This window comes from Tenrec ecaudatus, chromosome 10 (assembly GCF_050624435.1).
Source record: "Tenrec ecaudatus isolate mTenEca1 chromosome 10, mTenEca1.hap1, whole genome shotgun sequence".
NCBI lineage: Eukaryota > Metazoa > Chordata > Mammalia > Afrosoricida > Tenrecidae > Tenrec > Tenrec ecaudatus.
Window position 1 is genome coordinate 48,177,373 of NC_134539.1, and position 25,710 is coordinate 48,203,082.

The window sequence follows — 25,710 nt, forward strand, 5'->3', positions numbered from 1 at the left end:
TTAGACCTGCATCTCCAGAAACTCCCCCTGGCACTTCACACCCCCTTTCTAACTGGAGCTCTTCATCTGTACACCTGCTCTCACTCACCTGTACTCAGGTGCCCTAGCACATCCGGTTATCCACCTTTCTGGCCCCGCCCCATCTTCCCCTTTGGGCAGTTTATTGTGCCAACCTGGCCGATAAACACATATGGGGTCAATTGAAGGGCAGAGAGATCAGTGGCTCGGTGAGCCTCGCCTTTCTAGTTCTCGGGTCTCTTGCTTTGTGATGGTCAGACCAGGGTGCAGCTGCCTTAGCCAGTTCCCTGCTTCAGCTGGCAAGGCTCACTTCCTGCGAGACATCCCTGAGAAGCCACATAGACCTAGCCCGACGCAGCCCTGGGTGCTGGAGCAGCTGTGTCGAGACCCCTGCCAGTGCTGAGATGCTTACACGCTCACTGATTCAGCTTTCCTCCTGCAGTCGGCATCATCGTGCATGTTTTGTGAGATGGAGGAGGATTTCGTGGATTGGTGTCAGACATATGGGTTAATGTTGGGCTTGTGGGCTTAGGCAGCACTGTGTTGGGATGTTTTCTTGATGTGCACTTAACTTTTATATAAAACTCTCTCTTCTACATGAGTTTCTCTGGATTTGTTTTTCTAAAGTACCCAGACTAACACACCCCTGTTCATCAGCCCATCTTGCCTCAGTTCGCTCAAGGCCCAGCCTAAAGGCCATAGTCCACCCCCTGACTTTCCCTCACACACACGAGTTCTTTCTGCTAAGTGTCCTTAACAACTCAGTCCTGATCAAATACCAAACTGCCTGTTCCATGGCATTCCTGGCCTCCAGAAGTCCCTGCTGAAAGCTTTAGGGCAAAGTGAAGGTATCACTACTGATCTATGCATTCACCTGAGCCCACCATAGCAGCATTTCTTTCCGCTCGCCTCCATTTCTGACAGCACTTCTTCCAAGCTTTTCACCTCCTCAAAGACACCTCAATGCCATCGAGTCTGTAATGGAGAAATCAGTAGACACCAGCGGGAGCTCGCTCAAAGACTCTCTTCTCCAACCCACTCACCACCACCCGCCCCGCCACCTACCATTTGAATGATCTGGGCTCCTCTTTCACCTATCTTCTCTCACTCACTCTGCACACTCACCAGTCCGCTCACCCTTGGATGGGTATAAGAATGCCCCTCTGCTCCATCTCAGTCAACGACATCACCTTCCCCTTCTAAATCAACTGCTGAAAACAGAAAGAGTCAAGGCAGACTAATGGCAACCTGCGTTTCCGAGAGTATAACTGTTGACTAGAGTAGAAAGCCCCGTCTGTCTTCCGAGGAGAGGCTGGTGATTTTGAACTGCTGATTTTGCGATTAGCAGCTCAGCCAGTAACCACTGCACCACACATTTGCTAAGTCGTATCAATTCTTTCACCTAAATATTTTTCACATCATCCTTTGCTCCAAAATCACATTAAGGACTTCAGTATCTTTCCTGGAATTTTCCAGTCCTTTCTCCCTATAATCTTTTCTACTGGTTATGTGGACACTAGGCTCGTACTGACCCTGCAGGGCAAAAGAGAACTGCTCCCAGAGTCTCGAAAGCTGTAAATCTTTATAGAAACAGACAGCCTCATATTTCTCCCAGGGAGTACCCGGTTGAGTTTGAATCGATGACCTTGTAATTAGTATTTCAACTTGGAACCAATTGTGCCACTATGAGTCAGAACTGACTCAATGGCAGTGAGTTGTGGGTTTCTGTGGAAAAGGGTCTTCCTGAGACACAAACTTGAGATGTCAGTGCTCTGTTTCAACCTTGCCATGGTTCCCAGTGCCTGAAGCCCAGCCAGCAGATTTCTTACACTACTTCCTGCTTCACCTATGACACACTTGCTCATTAAACTCCGGAACTTTGTAGAATTCCCCTAACGTATAATGCTTACTCATACAATGATCTTTGCACACACATCTGCTTCTTCCTGCAATACCTTCCCTTGTCCAAGCCATATGGCAAGAAAACACCGTATGACCCTCCTAATCCCAGCCTCAGAATCACCCCCACAGTGAAGGCGTTCATGACCCTCCTCCCCACCCAGATTACCACATATACTCGAGTATAAGCCGAGCTTTTCATCACATTTTTAATGCAGTTCTTGTGGTAAAATTAAGTGCTTCCGCTGATATTCGGGTCAGCTTATACTCGAGTGTATACAGTAATCACTACCTATTCTATGCTGCCTCTGACACTTATACATACTTCACGCCCTACTGGGACGGTCCTGGCAGGTGTCACAAACACAAATGCCCACAGAGACCACAGGAGTACCATAGGCACATGAAGTGCCTAAAGAAACAGACACTCAATTTACATGACACAGAAACTAGGTCTACGTTTACTGGGACCAATTATAACGCATGCTTAGCTTTATCGCTAAACAATAAAATGCACAGGGGACCAAATTCACTCAGCCCACAGTGGGTTAGTGTGCAAACTCTGAGCAAAGGCATAAAATGGTGGGGCCTTGTTTCTCTTCTTTCTACTCCTTAATGTGGAAAGACTCCTGAGTTTGCCCGTGGGTATTCTCTTAGCCTAGAATACCTGTGGTCACAGGTTGATACTCACTGATGCCCTCAGCTGAACTGGCTCTCAAATCACATAGATGCACAGTTAACTGATCTTAGGAATGTCTGCAGTGTCGGGCTGTATAGCCCTACAGTTCCTACTACTTATTAACTGTTCAAAAATATTCAGAGATATGAAATTTTTAAGTAATAAACACCTTGGACAGTGCAGCCCTTCCAAAAGCATCTTCCAGCAGAGAGCGCTACCGGTACGAACTGCTTTACCTGAGCACCTAAGCTTTGCCATTGCACCATCAATCTCATTGAACTCTACTCTCAAAATAAAATAAAAAAGAAACCATCAACTCCCCTGTCCTATTCATTGTAAAGCCTGTGTTGGGAGACATCACTCATTGCAGTAAAATGGTGTTTGAAGAGCCATCAGCTAAACCCTCTCTGCCTTCAATACCATGAAGAGTTGTACTCTCTGGTTAGTCTTTACTCTCACAGATTCGGAGGATCATCCAGAGAGAATCCAGCTTCCTGCTTTGCACCAACTAGTAGGAAGAGCAGTAAGTACAGTGAAATGGGTGCTCTTTTTCTACATACTTCTACTCATTATCACACAATATAGTTGACCCCCAAATAACACAAGTCTGCAATATGTGGGTCCCCTTAGACACAGATTTTTAATGTCATGATGCTAATCACTCAAATCAGTGTCAAAGTAAAAAGCGACCTCTCGTAACTATTGCATAATTTTTCACCCTGTTAGAACACTTTCGACCTTGAATAATATCTTGTGACCCATACAAAATGTCCCTAGATCTGTTGGAAGTGCCCCCCAAAAATCAGAAAAAAGTCATGAAATTACATGAGAAAGTAAAATTGCTTGATGTGTACTATAGATTGACATCTGCAGCTGCAGCAGACCCCCAATTCAAGATAAATACATCCAGGGTCAGGACCATTGTTAAAAATAATAATAATACAGAAGAAGAAGGAAAGGAAATTTGTGAAGCCATCACTGAAACTATGACAACAAGCATGAACTACCTTTTCACCTCAATTTGAAAATGCAACCCTTCTGTGGGTACAGGGTTTAATACCTAGAACAAAACAGCTGAGGGCCACATCTGACCTCCATCAGCATCAGGAGCAAGGAGAATCCAATTTCACATTTGCTCCAGGACGATTCCTATGAAGCAGAGGTCAGACATGCTTCCAACCTACATCCTTCTTTATCCTGTTTTGAAACCAACTCTCCCTCCCACGACACTACTCTGCTGGGTTCGATAATACAGGTAATACTCACCATTTGGGGGGTCTATTAGGGATGTTGGTTTTGGAGACCTGGTGGTGCAATGGTAATGAGTTGGGCTGCGATCCATAAGGTCAGCAGTTCCAAACCACCAGCAGTGCCTTGGGAGAAAGACTGGGCTTTCTACTCCTGGAAACAGCGAGAGTCTCAGAAACCCACAGGGGAGGTTGCCATGAGTCCGATGGCAGTGAGCTTGGTTTGGTAGGGAAGTTAGGAGCCCTGGTGGCATACTGGTTACAATTTGGGCTGTGACCTGCAAGATCATCGGTTCAAAACCATCAGCCACCATGAGGGAGAAAGCCTAAGCTTTCCGCTCCTATAGACGACTACAGTCTTGGAAATCCAGATGCAATTCTATTCCCCTTTGAGTTGGAATAGACTGGACGACAATGAGTTTGGCTTTTGTTTGGTTTTGTTTTGTTCTTTATTAGGGAAGTTAATGTGGTGGGGAGGGAAGGGGGGGCTGTACAAGTCTGACCTCCTCTGTGTCCCAAAACTGATTGCCACAAGGTAGAGGTCAAACCTGCCTTCACCCTCCCAAGGCGCACGCTGTGCTCTTCAGCTGGGTCCTATAATTCATTGCAATGGCTATGCTGAGCTCACAGATGATACTCATAATTCTGAGGTTTATTAGGGATGTTAACAAGCTACAATGCAGGTGAGAAATGCGCAGGATACAGCTGTTCGTTCAGAACACTTTCTTCTCTGTTGTGCACACAGGCCCTTCTCTGGCCTCTGCCCAGCTCGGTGTATGTGACAAGATCTTTTCAGGCTGCCAATAAATTTCACTGCACTGTAAGGCACTCAACCCACATGCATTCAGCTTCAGCTCCCCCAATTAAGTGCCTAGAGGCACCTCACTCCACAAGACTGCCTCCAGTATGAAAGCGTCCGGCTTTGCTTGGTCTGTAGGCTGGAAAGTCCACCGCTCTCTCTCATGCTCTGGCTCCTTGTTCTGCTCCCCTGATCCTCCTCTGGTGTCAAAGCTGTCTCCTGAATCCAGAAGTTTCAATGCACAGGGATCACATGGGCCAAAGGACATATTCCCCTCCTGGCTTTTCCTCTTGTACTGGGAGTTCGTGCCTCCCTCTTCCTGCTTCTGAGATGGCTCATTTTATACCCCGCAGGATTACCATCACAATTAACCCTGTTCACAGTCACGCACAACAGAGACATATAATCCAATCATCATCTCCCCTGTCTTCTTACCCACATCCATCAGGAAAACAAAGGTCATCTAATGGAAGTACCAAAGCTAGAAGAGCTCTATTTAAAAAACGCACTGCCCTGCAACGGGTTACCCCAAGTCAAGGTCAGAAAGCGTTGTAAGGGTGCAGTGCTGTCTGCAGCAAGGCTTCTTCTCAGCCATGCCAGCAGACATGTCTCTCTCAGGTCCAGTCTCTCAGCCACACAGTTCCCAGACTTCTGCCCTGCTGGGGCCAAAGTTACAAAGTTCCTCTAATGCTGATAAACGCCCAAAGGGCACCTCACTCTGCAGGCCAGCCTTCTGCCCTAAGGCACCCAGAAGTACTGGGAAGCCTCCTGCTCCGTCTCCTGGCCGTGGTGCTGCAGCAGCTGGTACTTCTGCTGCGTTGCCACCACACCACAAGCTGGGCCACAGCCACTGCACACCGGGATCTCACACATGCTCGCTGGTGGCTCTTTTTCCTTGACAGCCACACGATCCTCAGCTCTTGCATTTACGATGGCTCAGAAAGCAGGCCTGGAGATATGCTTCCCAAAGATCACAACCTTGAAACCCCACAGAGCAGACCTACATGGGGTCACCAGCAGTCAGAACTGACTTGTCAGAAACAAACAACTACCAGAAAGGGCAGGTGCAAAGGCAATTTTGTTTCTCATGTTTGCTCCCCATTTTTAGAGCACTGGTTGTATTGACTAGCAAGCACCTGTTATTTTTCAGACGTGTACTAACCAGGGATAAGCCACCATTACCGGACACAACGGAGATCATGAATACCAACACTCTTGTGACATGTTCAAGTTTGTGCCTTCAGAAGGCAGAGCGGGCAGAACTCTGCGCTAATGAACACCTAGGGGTGTGCAGGGTGCTGCCCGGGCACAGAGAACAACATGTGGCAGTGAGGTCTAGGCAGCCCCCGGGACTAATTCTATCACTAACACCTTCCATTACTCAAGTTATTTTTTCAAGTTCTAAAACCCATTCTACAAATGCACATTTTGCTTCTAATAACTGATATTTCTCATTTTTCTGGGACTCTGAGGCGGAAGCAAGAATGGTCACCTAGCAGTTGCTTTGTTTTGGAAATCAGAGGAATCAGTCCTATCACCAGCCATAAAAATCCCCCTTGGTTTTTTGAGCAGTCAGTTCTAGTACTAGGAATCTACCCTAGAATAATAATAATCTCCGAAATGCAGGGGAAATATCTTGTATACAAAGGTGTTTACTAAAGTTAGATGCAGCAACTGAATGAAGTTAAAAAGAAACAACAAGAAAGCCAAACCCACTGTTGCTGCCTCAATTACAACTCAGCAACCTTCAGAACAGAGTAGGTGACTCATGAGATTTCCCAGACTATAATAAAAGCATTACCAGAACAGACAACCTCATCTTTCTCCTGTGGTGTGGTTGGTGGCTTTGCACCGCTGACATTTTGGTAAGCCGCCAAATGCTTAATCCACTATGCCACCAGGACTCCTGAGTGAAGTTGAGCCTACTGCTGCAGGTCAGTTACAACTCATAGTGAGCCTACAGGCCACAGAACTGCTCCTTCCGGTTCCTGAGACTATAAATCTTCTTAAAAGCAGACAGCTGTATTTTTCTCCTAAGTTGCTGCTAGGGAGTTTGAACTGCCAAGCTAGCAGTTCGCAGCCTAATGCCTAAGCTACTGTATCACCACTAATTATCACACACGATTACAAGAAAGGACAAGACAGTGATTACACACAGCAAGATTTCAACTATGTGAAACATCCAGTGAAAGTATTAAAAATGATGTATCATAAAGTTTATCATAGTAATCTCTGGGCTGTAGAGTTACTGCTATTTTTCCCTTCTTTATTGCTTTCTTTTCTACAGAGAACACTTCTCAAGTTAAAATACTCACTTACCTGGAATGTTATTAAAATCGTTCTTCTTCACTCAGAAATATACCCTGGAGTCATCTTAAAGTTAGCCTGCCTGCCCGAGCATTGTGCTATTTGAACACCAGTCTCTGTGGGGTCATGTGGACAACACGTCCTTGAAAGATTAAATGGAGACTTTATGGGGTAATAAGTTTGTTTATGAGAGAGGGGCAAGTGGTGGTACAACTGCAAGAACATAATCAGTATCACTAAATTGTAAATGTAGAAACTGTGTTTTACTATGTATGTTCTCAACAAAATAAAATTAGGAAAATCTTTCCTTTTCAAAAAATAAAATAAAAAGTTATCCTTTTTAAAACCTACTTTAAAATCTAATATTACTCTTAAATTAGTGATGCCACTTCTTTTTTAGTAAAAAAAATACATATAAAGCAGTTAAATACAATGTATTTAAACTAACAAGAAAATGAGAACTTAAACTAAATGTCCAAATGTAGAACAATGGTCAAATTATTAACAATTTAACATTTTAGTGGACTGTAGTTTACTCAAAATATAATTATTCAGACTTTATAATTACATATGGAACTAGGAAAAAAAAGATCAGTAGAAACAAAAGAGTCATTTGTCTTCTCTAGGTAAAAGTGGCCATATACTCTACCCTAATGGAAGCAGACCATAAAACTAATACCATTAAATGAAAAATACATTGCATTAGGAACCTGAGTTTATATGTTTAAAAACTGTGTTAATAAGTTTCAAAAAATAAGTTTAAAACATGTTAGGACTATGCTAGGCAGGGTTTTACATAAATAAATATTTTCTTTTTTATATATTTATTTTTTGGATTTTTAAGTCTTCTTTATTCAATGTCCATGTACACGAGATGACGGATAATACAATGGCTGAGTCAAGTGCATCTTAGTCCTGAAAGTGACCTCTTGTTTTTTTAATATTTTAAAGAAATATTTAGCAGTAGATTTACCCAGGGGATTAGGTTGTTTGCTTTGTGTTTTTTAAATCATTTTATTAGAGGCTCATACAGCTCTTATCACAATCCATACATACATGCATTGTGTCAAGCACATTTATACTGTCATCATCATTCTCAAAACATTTCTTTCTACTTGTGCCCTGGATATCAGTTCCTCATTTCCCCTCCTTCCCCCATCCTCCCTCTCTCTCTCATGAACCCTCGATAATTTATAAATTACTGTTATTTTTTCATGTCTTACACTGACCGATGTCTCCCTTCACCCACTTTTCTGTTGTCTATCCACCTGGGAAGGGGTTATATGTAGATCATTGTGATTGATTCCCCCCTTTCTCCCTCCACCTTTCCCTTACCCTCCTGGTCTCACTACTCTCATTGTTGGTCCTGAGGGGTTTATCTGTTCTAGATTCCTGTGTTTCCAGCTGTTATCTGTACCTGTGTACATGCTCTGGTCTAGCCGCATTTTTATCAGTGCCAAACTGCACCCTGACTGGCTCACCTCTTCCTTGTGACCCTTGTGTAAAGGGATGTCCACTTGTCCACAAATGGGCTTTGGGTCTCTACTCCACACTCCTCCTCATTCACATTGATATGATTTTTTGTTCTAGGTCTTTGATGCCTGATACCTGATCCCATCGACACCTCATGATCGCACAGGCTGGTGTGCTTCTTCCATGTGGACTTTGCTGCTTCTGAGCTAGATGGCCACTAGTTTATCTTCAAGCCTTTAAGACCCCAGACGCTATATCTTTTGATAGCTGGGCACCATCAGCTTTCTTTACCACATTTGCTTATGCACCCACTTTGTCTTCAGCGATCATGTGGGGAAGGTGAGGATCATGGAATACCAGGTTATTAGAACAAAGTTTTCTTGCATTAAGGGAATACTTGAATAGAGACCCAATATCCTTCTGCTACCTTAATACTTAACTTATAAATGTAAGTACATAGATCTATCTGATCATATATGTTTACACATGTACACGCTTATATTTAGACCTCGATAAATGTCCTTTGCTTCTTAGTTCTTTCCTCTGTTTCTAAAGAAATATGTTTGAATGAGCTGAATAGTGCTAAATACTTGAATAGCTCTAAATCAAGATGTGTTGAGTAGACAGATTTTACCTGCTGAGTCATCCTGACATTACAATGGGGTCAAACTCAAGCTCCCTGCTATCAAGCCAATTCTGACCCATAGTGACCCTAAAGGACAGAGTAGAACTGTCTCTGTGGGTTTCTGAGACAAAAAATCCTTATGGGAGTGGAAAGGCTGGTGGTTTCAAACTTCTGAGCTTGCAGCCCAGGGCATAACTCGCTATGCCAACAGGGCTCCTACTTATCCCTATATTACAGTGGTTCTCAACCTGTGGGTTCTCTGGGAGGGGGGGTGACGACCCTTTCACAGGGGTTGCCTGATTCATAACAGTAGCAAAATTACAGTTATGAAGTAGCAACGAAAATAGTGTTATAGTTGGGAGGGGTCACCACCACATGAGGAACGGTGTTAAAGGGTTAGGAAGGTTGAGAACCACTGCTGTATTGGAATACACCACAGTCGTTTTCTAGCATCTGCCATGAAATCCACTGGCCAAAGTTAATACTGTTCTTTCCCAAATTAGGAGAATGTTATATATGTATTACAGTGAATCTCTCTCAAAAATAATATATTTAGACATGAAATCTGGACTGTCTCTTGCTCCTAGGTCATAAAAAGTTAACTAAACCCTTGGCTTCCCCCCTGGCATTGTAAGGATTAGTCCTGGAAACACTCTGGGATAGCTCGCCTCTACCCTCCTGGGTGCTGTGAGTCAGAATGTACTCAGTGGCAGTGGGTGTGGGTTGGTTATAACAAATCCATGATCCAGATCAGAAACTGTGATGTATGATCCTCCACTTTGTGGAGATCAAAGGCTTGAGAAGGAGTTAGGAATGGGTTTCCCAAGACCATAGTAAAAAAGCCCTGCTGGTCTGTGAAGGTTCTCTAGAAAAAGCAAACAGTTCATCTGATGCCTTCCACTCTGAAATGAAGTCTTCCAGAGCTGTGGACTCTGTCTATATATACTACATAGCTTCGGTCTTGTGGTTGGCTCCACAGCATGTCTTTTCTTGGAACTCGGAACACCCTCTGTCTCTTCCTGACCCAACTTTTTCCTAGTAATAGCTTTCAACACCCTCTGCCTCTGCCAGCTTATTTCTAGTGCCAGCCTGCACAATCCCGTGCCTACTACTTACCTGAACGTAGACCTCACTTGATCCCAATGCTGCCCAGCCCTGTGTGACCTGACCCTGCTTTGTTTCTGATCAAGAGCCTCAAGTCCTGGCCAGGATTTCACACACACGCTTCAGGAGAACGTTTTCACCAGCAGATACAGGAATATGAGTCGATGAAGCGGGACCAAACACAGCAAGTGAAATGCCCACAACCACCTGGACTTCCCAACGAAACAATTGTTAAGAATGAGGTAAACCATCTAGGTTAGACAAAAGATACAGCATATTTTTTTTCTCCATAATCAATTAACAAGAATAATAGAGTATCTGTATTGAAATAAAAACTTAAAAGACTGAAAATTATTTCAAGGTTATGAAAAGGTATTTTCTAATGTGTGAGTCGGCTGAATTGGAAGAGGAACAAAAAGGTGAGTTGCCTTTTATTCCCTCCCACATAAGCTCATGCCTCACAAACTCACCTCAAGTTTGCAATCGTCACTAAGACGGAATTCACTCACCAGGTGATTGCCGGGCCCTCCAAATCTTGTTGAGATAGCACTGCCTACGGCTCAACATGGTTTTATAAAACCTGAATGAGGTACGCACAACTGAAAGGTTAAAAAAATTCATTCCAAATGTGAACAAACTAGAAACGGGGTCAAAATCTTAAAGAGCTGCTCAGGAAAATTCTAAGCTTTGCCTCCTCCTCCTCCTTGTTGTGAAGATCCACATTAGCAGTGCTGCTCAACGCAAAGGTGCTTGTTCTACTGCAGCCAGTCGTAGGCATCAAAATGCAAGCCCATTGAATTCTCGCAAGTTTAGCCTTAACCCTGTGGACTAAATTAACCAATGAGCCTGGGATCAAACATGGCCTCCACAGAGCTAACTTAAAAATAAAAAAACAGAGTCCCAGAAGAACTAGACGGTGCCCAACTACCACCACCAACTGCTCTGATCATCTGAGCAGATCCTGGGTAAAAATGCAGAACAATACTCAGTCATAAGAGAAACGTGTCTTACTGGGTGAATCCAGCCTAGGTGGCCCCCTGAGACTATGGCCCCTTACTCTTTCGGTCTGGAATTAAACTTTCCCCTGGGATGGAATAGTCAATCAGTTAAGATCAAAAGGCAGCACTGACCCAAGGGCAAAGTTCCGAGAGCTGGTTAAGGAAGAGGAAAGGAAACAGGAAATCCAGAGAGGAAGTGGGATAAGTGAGGGTACATTGAAGGGACTGCCAAGGATGAGTTGTCACAGAAGCTGCATGCATCTTTTATGTAAAACTGAGGATGTTCTCTTTAAACTTTCTAATTCACACTGCAAACGTGTATATATGTATATACACACACACATATTTATAAATCTATATTGAGAGTCGCTGATGTGTATATATGTATATACACACACATATATATAGATTTACATACATTGAGAGTCACTGAATAACAGGACTAGTAGAATGACTTGTGATAACAGATCAGAGATGTTTTAAGACAAGGATTCAGAAGCCTAGAAAGGCTGTGGACTTTCAATGGTCCCATTGGCAGCAGTGGGAAAACTGGTACTTAGCAAATGGTCTGCTCGCAAAAATGGACCTAAACTGACTTACTGGATTTCTGATTTAAATATTTAAATCACCTCTTCACATAACCTTAAGGGTGAGAATGAGGGGGGAGGGGGAAGGGGAGATGACCTCTGAAACCCTACGTCGCCACCTGTCTCCGCACTGGCTGATGAAATTCAAGTCGTGTAACCCACGGTATGGATTACAACTCAACGTAAGGAAGAACAAAATCTTCACAACTGGACCAATAGCTAACCTCATGATAAATGGAGAGAAGGTGAGAGTGGTCAAGGATTTTGTCTCACTTGGATCCACAATCAATGCTCAGGGAAGCAGTAAAGTGACGAGCTGCATTAGGTAAATCAGCTGCACAAGCCCTCTTTAGATATTGAAGAGCAAGGATGCTACTTTGAGGAGGAAGGTGTGCCTGACCCTGGCTACTGTGTTCTCCATTGCATCATACGCATGTGAAAGTTGGACAGTGAATAAGGAAGACCGTAGAAGAATCAACGCATTTGAATTGTGATGCTGGAGAAGAATATTGAAAGGACCATGGACTGTCAAAAGGACAAACCGCTCTGTATTGAAAGAAATAAGGCCAGAGTGCTCCTTAGAGGCAGGGATGGCAAGGCTTCATCTTACAGATTTTGGACCTGTTGTCAGGAGAGGCCAGTCCCTGGAGCAGGAGGTCATGTTTGGTCAAGTGGAGGAGCAGTGGAAATGAGGAAGGCCTTCAATGAGATGGAGGGACACAGTGGCTGCACCAATGGACTCAGGCACAGGAACAATTGTAAGGATGGCTCAGGACTGTGCAGTGTTCCGTTCTGTTGTGCATACGGTCCATGTGGGTCAGAACCAACTCCATGGTACCTAACAACAACCACAAAACTCTACACGGAAAATCAGATTTTAAAAAATCATGGAGCAGTCATGCTTCTAGAAGGAAGGACATATTTACCCACACTGGTCTTCACATCCCCATATTTAATATCCAAGTTCTAATTCCTTAAACTACGATTCATCTGTCAGTCTGTCATGCTGAGGTGCCGTTCACATTGCTATGATGCTGGAAGCTGTATCACCAGGAATTCAAATAAACTGGGTCACCCATGGTCAACGGGTTTCAGCTGAGCTTCCGGACTAAGAACAGGAATATGAAGAAGGACTATCCGCTCCTGGAGAACTAGCCACAGAAAAACCTCAGAAATCTGGATATTGTCAGAAAGAGTGAATATTGTTCTGAGTGAGACCCTGAGGGTGGAAGGCAATCAAAAGATGACCAGGGAAGGGCTGCCTCCTCTCTGCTGTTGACTGTTAGGTGCCCCTGAATGGGCTCCGACTCACAGCGACCCTCGTACAACACAAGGCAGCGCTGTCCGCTCCAGTGCCCACCTCACGGTTGTTACGTTTGAGCCCATCATGGCAGCGACTGTGTCCATGCATCACTTCAAGGCCTTCCTCTCTTCCTCTACCCTGTGACCTGTGACCTGGATGGAGTAAAGCTTTGGGGCTCTTCATTTGCTGATAGGGCACAAGTCACCCTGAGAAGAGACACATGCGAACATCCGTTAATAATCAGACCTGGATTGCATGAGGTACGAATGTAGGAATACTGGGAAAAACCAGAAAGCTGGTGGTCTTTTGTTCTGTCGTGCATACGGAACAGGACTTAACAACAATGATTACTTAAAATTATGTAGAGTTACTAAATTAGTAGCAACATTATACAAGAATGTTTTAATCCAAACACAACTAAGTGGTCCTACACATCCTGACAGAGCAAATGCTCAAGTTGCCGTCGAGTTTCCGCCAACTCCATGTGTGCAAACGTAGAGCTGTGTGCTTCACAAGGTCTTCAGTCTCTGCTTTTCCTAAAGTAGGTCACCAAGTGCTTTGTCTGAGGTACCTTCATCTGGGTAACTCACATCCCCAACCTTTTGATTAGCAGCTAAGCAGAAGGATGAACTATTTGTACCACGCACAACTCCAGCAATATATTACATCACTGTCATTCAATGCTGATGCAATACAAACCTACTCAGCGTATACACTTTTAAAAATTCCTATCTGATGCCCATCTAGTGACACAAAGAAACAATAAAAACAACTTGGAAGTGTACTAAGTATCTCAGAAAGTGGAAACTCATCCAAATAAAAGGCTTGCTTCTACCTGTCATTCACATCCTTGAGTGCCTTCCATAACTCTCCCACCATGACCCTCCAATCTCAGACACATACCCCTGCGTGGCCCGTTACAAGAGTGAACCTGTTCTTATTCTGCAGATCTAATCAAATGTCACTTCCTCAGGGAAGCCCTGAATCACCCCCAAAGTCAGAGGAGGTTCCCCTTTTAATCTCTTTTGAAACTTCCTCTTCTGCCCCCTCCCAGTGTTTTTACACAGTGCATGTTTTCACATCTGGGTGATCAGTGGGTCGATTGCCTCCCTCCCCCTCGACCCTGCTGTGTGCCTTCAGGCAGTGGTCATGGCTGCCTTCCTCCCTACCCTCTGCCCAGTTACTTTTTAAAATGCCACTTGGATATTGAACACATCCCTTCCTTCAACAGCTAGATTCAAAATTTGACATAAAGTTGAATTCTTTCAAAATCACTGAAGAGAAAATACTATGAGCCAAAAATGTCAATAGTGCTGAGAATTTGTCTGATATAAAAAACATAGCCTAAAGGAATCAAATAATTCTTGTTGTCCATATCCGAGTCCTCTTATTCTAAAGATCGTATTGTATCTATTTCAGCAGTGGTTTACTTCAACGGAAGAAACCCTGGTAATGTGGTGGTGACTCACTGGGCTGTGTGATCCACATGGTTGGCAGTTCAAAACCACCAACAGCTCTGAGGAAGAAAGACTGGGCATTCTACTCCTGTAAACAGCTACAGTCTCAGAAAAAAAGGGACTCACTATGAGTCAGCACTGACTCGATGGCAGGGAGCGAGTTAGTTCAACGTGTAACAATCATCCCAATGCACTGCATGTTCTGACCTCCCAGCTGACCTTCAAAATCAAATGTCTAGCCTCCAGCTGGCGCTCTCTAGCCGTTTGGTTCCTACACATCCTAAAATTCACAGCAACAACTCTCAGACAATTTCCCTTCTCTGTGCTAGTGGCATTAACATGGTGTTTTTCTTTTATTTCCTTGTTTAATTTGGGTCCCCAACAGGCTCCAGAAACCTTCGATTCTGTCACCCTCCTGACTAACCCAAAAGACATCACCACAGGCCTTATGTTCCAGGCGCTGGCCGAGCACCTTTCGCCCACACACAGCTCTCTGGGCTTCCTTCGTGTTCTGTCTGCTGCCTGGAGGGAGCTTCTCAGTCTGCTTGCCCATCCAGGCTACCATGTGCCACACATCGTTCTCCTATGTTAAGTACGAATGACGCTCGCTATCCACAGATCCCGAGACGGCACTTTGTGTAGACCTCGCTTCACAATATTTATCACAGTCTGCCTGCTCTTAGTCATCCGGGGCCGTGCCTCGGTTTCCTTTTCCTCCATTCCCCTCCCTTCCTCTTTCTTTCTCCTTTGTGCACGAGGGCTCTCGGTCCGCGCACCGTGACCTGCGCACAGAAACGCTCAAAGCTCCCAGCTACACGGAACAGAGCTGACAGCGTCCCTGTAAAGTGCTCACAGGGCAAAGCCTGCTGAATTTAGAGAAGCCCAGGATCCCGCGCTGGCCTTGGACCCGGCAGGCCGCTGCGTCAAGTACAGCAGGCAGGTCTCTGTGAACACCAGCAAGCACTGGGGACAGAACGAATGCCTCCGTTTCTCCCAACAAATCATAGTCACGGTGGCAAAGCCACCCCTTAACAAAGGGCAATTCTGTTTCAGTGGCGTGCCTCCCTTAGGAAGAGCCGCCATCTTATCATTGGTGACTGCTGAGTCTGACAGGGTCAGACAATACTCCCGCAGTGAAACTGCCCGTCTGAGTGGCCCCACCTATCGGCCCTGCTCCGGAAGAAGCAGTTGATCGGTAGAAAACCAGGCACGGATGGAAGGCCTAACAAAAGGCTCACTGATGCCAAATCTGCACACACACCCCCAAAGCCTCTGGGCCCCTGGCTGGAGAGCCCGACGAAGCAGAGCCCTCGTGGGAGTAACACTGTGCGGTGACACTGGTTGGCACGGTCGTCACACAGCTGGAAGTGGTTTTCCCAACAGCAAGCCACTGGTATCACTGGCAGGAACACTTAATTGAGTCGTGTCGGGTTGCGCTGATCCAGGAGGGCCCGGGCAGGCTCCTCTGGCTTCAGATGTCTCCCCCACTACCCACCCACCCACCCACCCAGCAAGAGCAGCCTCAGTAACCGTCTCTCTACTGTGATGGGAGTAGAGGGCGGAGGCCTGCACACACGCGTGCGCACACTCATAGACATATGTAACACATAAGCACACATATCATACACTCATCCCACACACATGTAAACACTTACATAATACACAGACACTTTTGCAGGTTTATGTAAGCAAAAGAGCGTGTATGGAAAGCTATGTGAACAAACTGATTACAAAGGGGTTACACCAGACGGGTAAAGTTGATTCAGCAAAGGGAGATTATTACATTTATTTTACTTAGCATGTGCAGGGACCGAGGATGTATAGCCTTCCATGGGGTTTTCAAGGGCTGCAGTCAGAAGGAAGTCCATTGGCAGGTCTTTTCTCTGCATGCCCCTGGGTGCATCGGAACTGCCAACCTCTCGGTGTGTAGCTATTTGTACCACCATGTCTACACTGTTTGAATCATGCAGCGATCTGCAAGGTTTGATCGATAAAATGACTGAAATTAAAGCAACAGCTGTGGACAGAACCTGGCACGGGGCTACCGTTTCCAGTTGGGACCCTTTCTCCTGTGTGGCTCTCCGTCACTGAGAGACTGAAGCAAGATCACAATACGTTTGTTTAAACGCAAAGTATCAGATAGCGTGACCTCACAATCAGTCTGGCTTACGAGAGAACTCGACTGGCTCTCTTGATCTAAGCAGCCTGTCTCTCTCTAATGATGCAGATTACTCTAGGAAGCCAGCCATAAGCCGAACATGGAAACTCAAATACAAACTGGCTGAAAACAAAAACACCCAAAATTACATGAACATAAGAAGGTTTACAAATAAAGGCACTGCAGTGTCTGCCTGTAGGCTTTGCAAAACAGGGAAACCTGAGCAAAACATGTCCGGTTTAGGAAATAAAGATCAGAGGACCAATCTGTGTCTCCTTCTCTGTGTTAAGAGGGAAAAAATTAACTGACCTCAAAGAACTGAGGCTCGTCCGAAGAAAGTACTCCCAACACTGAAGACTCCAAGTGAAGAACACTGCCAGACTTTGAAGGCGTTGGAAGAGAACTTCAGATTTAACATCATGTGACAGAATTCACCCGCCATGAGACCAAAAAATGTACCATCAAACTCACTGTCATCGAGTCAATTCCAACCACAAAGGACCTGGTGGTTTAGAACGTATGACTTTGTGGTCAGCAACCCAACTCACAGCCACTACCCAGCCAGGGCTCATCTCTATGAGGAGAGAGAGAAGGGGCCTCTTTCTACTGGCCGCTGCTACATGGTAGGTGCTCAAGAAACAGCTGAATGTGGAATGAATGAAGGAAGGAGCAAATAAATGGAAACTAGAGTAATGTCCCTTTCTAGTCCTATTTTGCAGATGGAAACGGCACTTTTACTTGCCCGGGAGCCGTAAAACCAGAGATAGATACAAAGTCTCATAATACCTTTTACCTTGATCCTTTTTTTACTACTACCCCCATCACCCACCCCTTTCTCAGATCCCTATCTTTCCAGAAACTTCCTCCACCCTCACAGCCCAACACTTCAGGGTCAGGTGCCTTTCCTGGGTGCTCTCAGAGTGTCAATATCTCAAGACAATTGTGATGCAGGATGGTCTATGAGCTCTTCCTCCAGGGTAAGACTCCTGCTATGTCACTCCCATAGCCTAAAGCCTGGCCAGGCGGCTGGAATGCAGCAGGCTGTCAATTGGATGCTCCCAAAGCTGAAGAGAGTTTGTTTCCTTGGCTCCCAGGGTGGGGTTGCTCAGCAAACAGGTAAGCCTGGCTTTACTTGTGTGGATTTACTAATCTGTAGTGAACAAACATACGAAACTATTCATGACACTTTGGTAACTAAGCACACGTAAGCCTATGCTTACCTGATCTACCTAGGTTGTCTGCTCACAGACCTTCCTCCAAGGACAGGCATGGTGGGGTAGAATTTCAGGATGAAGTCATCTTAGGAACTGGTCACAGGGAACCAACTGAACATAAAAAGGAAACAGAGTACAGGAGACTTCCACACAATCAGACTTGCTCCTTCGGTTTTGATATGAAGGAGAATATTCTTCTTAAATGTTTAGACACAGCCCAGTCTACCTCATGCAGTCTTGTACAGGTTTGTTTTAGCACTGGACTAAAGATAAGAGTCTACCCTGTCATTACATTATATTATTTTTTTAAAACAGTTCCATCAAAATAAAATGAATTATAATCTAAGTCCATGCATGCAATCAAACCATGTTCTTGCATTTCAGAAAGAAATGCGAAATTTAAATGAACTTCCAGATACAAATGTATAGCTTTGATCAGCCAACAGGCGCTAATGTCAAAGTAGTCAGACAAGCTTCATCATGTGTTTGATCTATCCACAGGAGATAAATAATCATAACAACCACGTGTTTGAATGCATACTAACCTGCTGGAAGAAACAAATACCAGGGAATGAAATTAAACACCCCTCTACCCTCAAACAAAACAAACAAAAAAACAAACCCACGTCATTCTAAATGAATTATGTTCATCCTGGGTCCTTTGGACTTAGTTTGTTAAACATGACAAACCCAAGATGGCTTGAGAAAGTAATACAGACTGCCAAGAAATCATGCAAACTGTATTCAGAAGACAAGAGGCAGGTGGACTTCCGAAACCAAACCCACTGCCAATAAGTCAGTCCTGACTCACAGCGACCCTCAAGGACAGACGAGCACTGCCCTGTGGATTTCTGAGATTTTTCATCTTGTAGGAGCAGACAGCCTCGCCCTTCTCCAGTCTCTTTTATTCACCTGTCTCCTTAGCAGTCTAGCATCTCCAAGTTGAAGAACAATTAGAGGGCTTACTTAAATCTGCCCCACATTTCTCATAGGCCCCCCACCCCACCTGTGACAAGGAGGTCTAAGGATTGTGAGAGGGACCCCCACAGAAATAATGAGCCAAACCCCTTAGTTTTAGAAATTTTTAAAACACAAATGATTAGGGGAAAACTGTTCTTAAAAGAGTATCACTCTACTGGGTTGTGCAAGCTACTTCTACTGGCCATTCAGCTCAATCAAGGCTGTCCTTTGTGTCGGTCCTCATGGGGCACACGGATCAGCACCCTCTTCCCACCCTATCCTCCGCAACCCACCCCCCCCCCATCCATTCTTGACCATCTGGAGCTTTGCTGGCACTGGACTGCTGTCCAAAGGTCAGCAATTCAAACCCACCGGCCGCTCAGAAGGAAAAAGATTGTTTTCTGCTCCTGCAAAGATTTACAGCCTCAGAAACTCTATATAGGGGTGCTTGGAGTTGGAATTGCCTCAATAGCAGTGGGTTTGGGTTGTTTATTTTGGGGGGGCAGGGTTTGGTTTTTCATCCTTTACAGTTAATACTATTATTAATCCCATTTGAAAACTAATAATAATAACTTCTATTCTGCACTGTAAATGGTTAACCACTGTGGTTCAATTGATTCCCGTTGGTCAGGTTTCTGGGACTGTAAAACCTTAAGGAAGCCGACAGCCTCTGCTTTCTCCTGGGGATCAGAGCAGCTGATGGGTTTGACCTGTCCACCTTGCAGCCAGCAGCCCAAGTCTAACCCACACTGCCAGCAGGCTTTGAGAAGCAGACCAAAAATGACGTTGTCAAAGGAGTCATGTCAAATTAGCATAAACTGCCAGGCTCTTACCCTAACAGAACAACAACAAATATTGCCTTGTTCAGCAAAAAAAATAAAAAATAAATAACAACTATAGATGGATATGAACCATCAAGCTCAAAATATCAGCATCAATTTTTGGCTACATTAAGTATTTCAAACATATAAAGAGCACCATCAAGTTGGAGGCATAGGGCAAGAAACCATATATTAGCTCATTCTTTCTCCTTTGTATAATCCAGACCCATCTGGTAGCAGTTTCCTAAAACCCACCAGCAAGAAATTACTGAAGAATGTGATCAAATAAAAGCCCAGTCATCCCTCCACTGTTTCACCCATCACAGTCCCTCAATATGTGTTACCTAGTTGTCTTCCTGCATCTCAGGCTTAAATAGTACTCCCCCCACCCCCACCCCCCAGTAGCACCAAAATCTAAACCAAATCTGCTGTCATGGTGTCAATCTACTCACAGAGACCCTACATCACAAAATACAACTGCCCCTTAAGGTTCCTTCCGTAGAGAAGAAAACGGTCACATCTTTCTTCCTTGGAGAAGCTGGGAGGCTCAAACTTCTAGTTGGAACCTTCTGGTTAGAAGCCGAATGCTTTCATCAACTGCTCCCAGGGCTCCTCCAACAGCACAATGCCTTGAAACAACATCCAAATGTTCCCCATAATTGGACACCTTGTACCTTTCCCAGCTTCCTCTCCCTGGAATTAGGATACAGTACCTTCCTCCTCCTCTGGATCTTAGCTTTTCACATTCTCATCTTTTCAGAAATGCATCTGTTAGGTCTTTCTCGGCACCACTCTCTGGCCTGCCAGCTTTCTTGGCTCTTGGAGTGACCACTGAGTGCTATGCAGATGCTATGTATTGAAGTGACTTACAACTTTTGCCCCCTGCACTGTCATAGTTTGTCTAACCAGGTGCTGTCCAATAGATCTCACCCCCTGGGGAACCCACGTGTGTCAGAGTAAAATTGTACGCTGCAGATATTCGATGGTTTCAAAGTTTATTTTGCTGAAGTAGACTGCCAGGCATTCACTTGGAGGCATCTCCAGGCGAACACAAACTCCCAATCTTTTGGTGAGCAGCCACAAACAGTAAAGGGGAACCCACGTGTGTCAGAGTAAAATTGTACGCTGCAGATATTCGATGGTTTCAAAGTTTATTTTGCTGAAGTAGACTGCCAGGCATTCACTTGGAGGCATCTCCAGGTGGACACAAACTCCCAATCTTTTGGTGAGCAGCCACAAACAGTAACCATTGGCATCGCTCGGGAACTCCCAATAATGGTTTAAAGTCTCCCCATCATCCTTGTATTTGCCACACACAAAAAAGGAATTTAATGATTGCTTATTAAATTAAAATTTCATCCTCTTCTCCCAACCATGTGAGTGTCCATAGATATTCTCCGTGTTATAGTTAAGTAATAACACTATAGTAACTTCATGGGGTAACATGATATGTCAAAATATGAAGCCAAAATGTAGTATAATGCGGAGTGAGCAAAACTGGAGTAGAATTTCAGACTTTAAGCCCCTAGCTTATGTTGGCATTTTTATGACAGGACATTTCACTTTTAAAATAAATCACATTCCTTAATTATATATGCATTTTAATACCAAAGATAATAACAACAAAGAAAAGGAAAGCAAGCAGATCTTATTATCAGGCACGGATATTAGAATCATGACCTCACATTACATTTCATAAGTCGTGTCACTTGGGGAACGCTTGGAGCTGGCCCAGGCAAATGATAGAGCATATTCTGTCCAGATTGCAACGTTTCTAACTAAGCATTTGAAATTTCAAACTGAAGATCATTGTGTATCACAAGATGTAGCAAGTGAAATTTTACTTTCTTTGGATTTTTCACCAAATCTAACAGTCAGACTAGAGTCAGTAGAAACTTCTTCGAAACTATTAGCTCCACATAAAAATAGAAATTTCAAACTGGAGGCTATTGAAAGGGCTGCCAATCGCATGGCCCACCTGTCAGCCACCCCATCAGCGACCAGGACACTAGCCGCCTTCCTCAGTACCTGCAGCACTGCGCAGAAGCAGATCCCCCAAGAGGAGGAGAGGTGAAAGGGAAAGTATATAGGTGATACCTAAAAGCCAGACTTCATGTCAATGTGAAGGGTAAGCAGGCGCACACGTTCAAATAAAAGGAGTCGAAGGCTGATGGAAAGGGCGGAACTGTTGTGAGGAGTCCCTCCTGGAGAAAGAACAGTTCATGAAAGAGGAGGAGAAAAAGAATCGACTCCCAATGCATAGCCCTTTCCTTCCAGGCATCCTGTCTGGCTGGTTGTCTTCCATCTTGGTCCTCCTCCCTCACGTCCCTCCCAAACCAAACATGCCATGTTTCTCCATGCTCACTTATTCCTGTTCTCACCTGGGGTATTCGTCCACCAGTTCTGAGTTATTTGGGGAGCTCCAAAGAACAGTGCAGAGCAGCAAACCCGGTCATTTTCCAGAGGAGGGAAGCAAGACTGCGTGGGACTACCAACTGACATGCTTGTCCCACCACTCATTAAAAACTCACTGCTATCAGGCCGATTCCAGCTCAGCTAGGACTGGGTATATTTCCGGATGTGGGTGTCCAAGACTAACTGTATTACCAGTAGAAAGCCCCATCTTTCTCCCACGGAGCAGCTGGTGGATTTGAACTGCTGACCTTGTGGTTAGTAGTCCAACTGGTAACCCTATGCAACACCAGGGCTCTTACGGTCTCCCCACTCAAGGAATCAAATTTTGACAACCCTGGCCTCCAGCCTCATTCCTCAGCCCCGGCCTTCCCAATCCACACGACCTATTCCCTTGCTCGGTAGGTGTCTCCTTCATTGCAACATTAAGCAACGTCAGAAGAAATGTCGCTTGACATACCTACCATATCTGGTCAATATCTCTGAGTTTGCATTTGGGCCAATATGCTTGCTTGCCTGCCCCGACTTGGAGAATGAAGAACACAAACAACGAAGTGGCATCGTATCTCTCTGTGTGTCTGTTTTAACTGTCATTTCAACTATAGTTTGAACCAAATAACCAGAATGCTAATACACTGCCTTTTCCCTTGGGGAATCACTCTCCCCCTCTGCCAAATAGCTGCCTTCTTGCAAGAACGTCCCCGTTTTCAGTTTCCTTTCACCAGAGCTGTGGCCTCGGAATCCCAACCGTTTCTCTTCACTGCCCTGCTTTATGCAAACAGATGAAAAGCAAAGACTGGCCTAGCCCGGAGGAATAGAGTTTCTAGAATGACTGCAATTACATTATCTTCAAAATGCATGTTTACATATACATATCTGCTTCCCAGGGGAAACAGTGCATTCACAGTGAAACCGTAAGAAGTTAGCACTCACTGGAAACTCACATTACGGAAAACCCATAGACCTCAACTGAAAGAAAGGAGGTGCCCCGCCAGGGGCAACCATCCCAGGCCCCAGTCTGCAAGGCGGCAGGCAGCCCTGGACGCGGCGGTCTTGCACATCAGGGGCCAAATGGCAGCAAGAACCAACTTTAAATTCCATTCACAACCAATTAGTTGCACGCAAACCAAAGGAGCCCACCGATTTCAAAACCATCCACTCAAAGTCAGGTCCCTCCCTGGCCTTACCCAGTTGTTACTTGCTAAGCCTGTTTCTTCTCTGGGAAGAAAGCTTAGTAGAAGTCCTCGGTCCAGAAGGGACGAATGATGGTGGCCGAGCCCTGCGCCAACAAGCAGCTCGGCACCCCTAGGCGAGGGGGACCACCAGGTGGTTCGTGGCCACCGGGACGCGGGGGGCGAGGGAGGGGGCGGCGTGAGCACCCCCAAGGAACTGGGGACCTCCTACGTGTCACTGGGGCGCAGCGGGACACACTAACCTGGCCCCGGGGCAGTCGGGCCAGCGGCCCGGGCTGAGGCGGCGGCTCCCCTCCCAGGGCTCGGGCCACCGGCGGGTGAGGGCGCAGGAGAGCCTCGCCTCCTGCCGGCCGCCTCGTGCCACGTTCGTCCTCCCGCGGCCGCACTCCGCCGCGCGCACCCGCCACGCCGCGGCCCCCGGACCCCCGGGGCGCCGACCCTCCGGCCGCGCCTTGCCCGCCCCTTTACCTGCGCTCCGGCCGCCCCGCAGCCGCTCGGCCCTCTGCGCCCGCCCCGCCCGGCTCCGCGCCCTGCCGAGCAGGGCTCCGCGGCTCCGCTCGCCCGAGGTCCCGGCAGCGCTGGGCAGGGGCCCGGGGAGTCGTCCGCCGCCGCCGCGCTCGGGCCCGACTGCTCCGGCTTTGGCGCGCGGGCGAGACGACGGGGGAGGGGGCGCCGAGGGAGGGCCGCGCGGTCGCCGGGCTCCCCGCCTTCTTTCCCTCGACAACCCCCCTCCCCGCGCGCCGCGCCCCGCCCCCGCCCGGACCCCCGCGCCCGCCGCGCCCGCTCACCTGCACCCCCGCCCCCTCCTGCCCCCGCCCCACTTTCCGCGCCGCCGCCCGCCTAGGGGGCGGGTCGCCCGCGCCGCCGCCGCGCGTTCCCTCGCCCACCCCCACCGGCCCGGGCGCCCCCGCCCCGCGCTCCCCTCCGCGCCCGCCGCCCCCCGCCCCCCGCACGCGGCCAGCACCGCCCAAGGCCGCCCCGGCTCTGTCTCGCTCTGCTCCCGCCTCGGGGGAGCGCCGGGGACCATCACGGACACCCCCCAATACACACGCACGCCACCCCCTCCAGAGGGGGTCTCTCTCTCTCTCTCTCTCTCTCTCTCTCTCTCTCTCTCTCTCTCTCTCTCTCTCTCTCTCTCTCTCTCTCTCTCTCTCTCTCTCTCTCTCTCTCTCTCTCTCTCTCTCTCTCACACACACACACACACACACACACACGCCACCCCCTCCAGAGGGGGTCTCTCGCTCTCTCTCTCTCTCTCTCACACACACACACACACATCACGGACACCCCCAATACATACACACACACACACATACACACACACACACACGCCACCCCCTCCAGAGGGGTCTCTCTCGCTCGCTCGCTCGCTCTCTCTCTGTCTCTCTCTCGGAATACAGTTTCTCAACTTTCCCGAAGGCACCTAGTCGGGCGGAGGCAGCAGAGAAGTCAGGGACGCTGCTTTTGGAAAGGTGAAAAAGTCTTTGGGGGCCCGCGGTTACCGTTTCGCGGAGTCCGCAGACCCCGGCGAGGGGCTCGGCTCCCCTCGCGCCTCGTCGCCGAGCTTCCCCACGCCTCCCGGACCCGCCCCGGCCGCGCTGCCAGGGCCAAGTTCGCCCCGGCCAAAAGGTCGTGGCGAAGGGCAGAACGCGCACCTGGGGCTGTGGGCGGAGGCCCGGGATGGTTCTCTGGAGAGGACAAGTCGCCGGGTTTCGCCCAGGTTCTCTGGCAACGCCGCGTCCGTCGGGGGGTGCTCTCTGGCCACGGCACCCCACTCACCCTGCACCCCTGGCTCCCCGGGATTTCCGGAGCGTTGGAAACGCGCTGCCGAGCCCCGCTGTCTTGGCCGCCGCACATCCCTCGCAGCAAGATGGGAGTCACGGCTTAGCGAACCCCCTCCTCCCCGCAGCTCCTAGGAAACCACGCGGAGGAGAGCGCCAAGGGGGCGCGACGGGACCCGCAAGAAAATGCAGGACAGCGGGGCGGGCTGCCGCGGTGGCGGTGACCGGATAATCGCGGGCCCCGCCGGAGGAAGAGGGCACGGTAAACCGCAGAGGCCGCGAGGGCAGGCCTTCAGGAAGGAGATGGAAAGTTTTCAAGCCTCCAGTGAGGTTTGCTTTGAAGGGACCATGACCATCTCCTGCCAGTGGACTGCTCAGAACCTTGACCGAGCTCGCCAGCGGTTTTCACCGGATGCTCCAGGCTGCGCCCTGGCAGCAAGTCAGGACTATCTAAAGCCGTTTCCTTTTTTAAATAATCTCCTTTCCCTTCTCGAAAAGCAACTTTCCCTGCTTCGGCTTGCCCATCCTTTCTACCAGCGTATGAGTCGTTTCCTTTAACCCCCTTAGAATAAGAGAAATTACAACTGTTTATATCGAGTGTGACATGCTCGTGCAGAAAGTTCACATACATAAACCTAGAAATAAAAAGCGACTCCCTTAGCTCACCAATAGGAG

At 47.1% G+C, this 25,710-nt stretch overlaps 1 protein-coding gene across 6 annotated transcripts in view; it reads right to left on the reverse strand.

Annotated features, from left to right (window-relative positions):
- LPAR1 (lysophosphatidic acid receptor 1) overlaps positions 1–25,383 on the reverse strand; it is a 138,844-nt gene extending 113,461 nt beyond the window's left edge. Inside the window, exons 1-2 of one of the 6 annotated variants that reach the window (XM_075560303.1) lie at positions 23,249–23,478; positions 17,875–17,979 (exon numbers count right to left, since the gene is read on the reverse strand). The gene's annotated coding sequence lies outside the window, so the exon portion shown is untranslated. The other 5 variants (XM_075560302.1, XM_075560304.1, XM_075560300.1 and 2 more) reach the window with 5 other exon arrangements.
- Between the last annotated feature and the right edge of the window lie 327 nt (positions 25,384–25,710).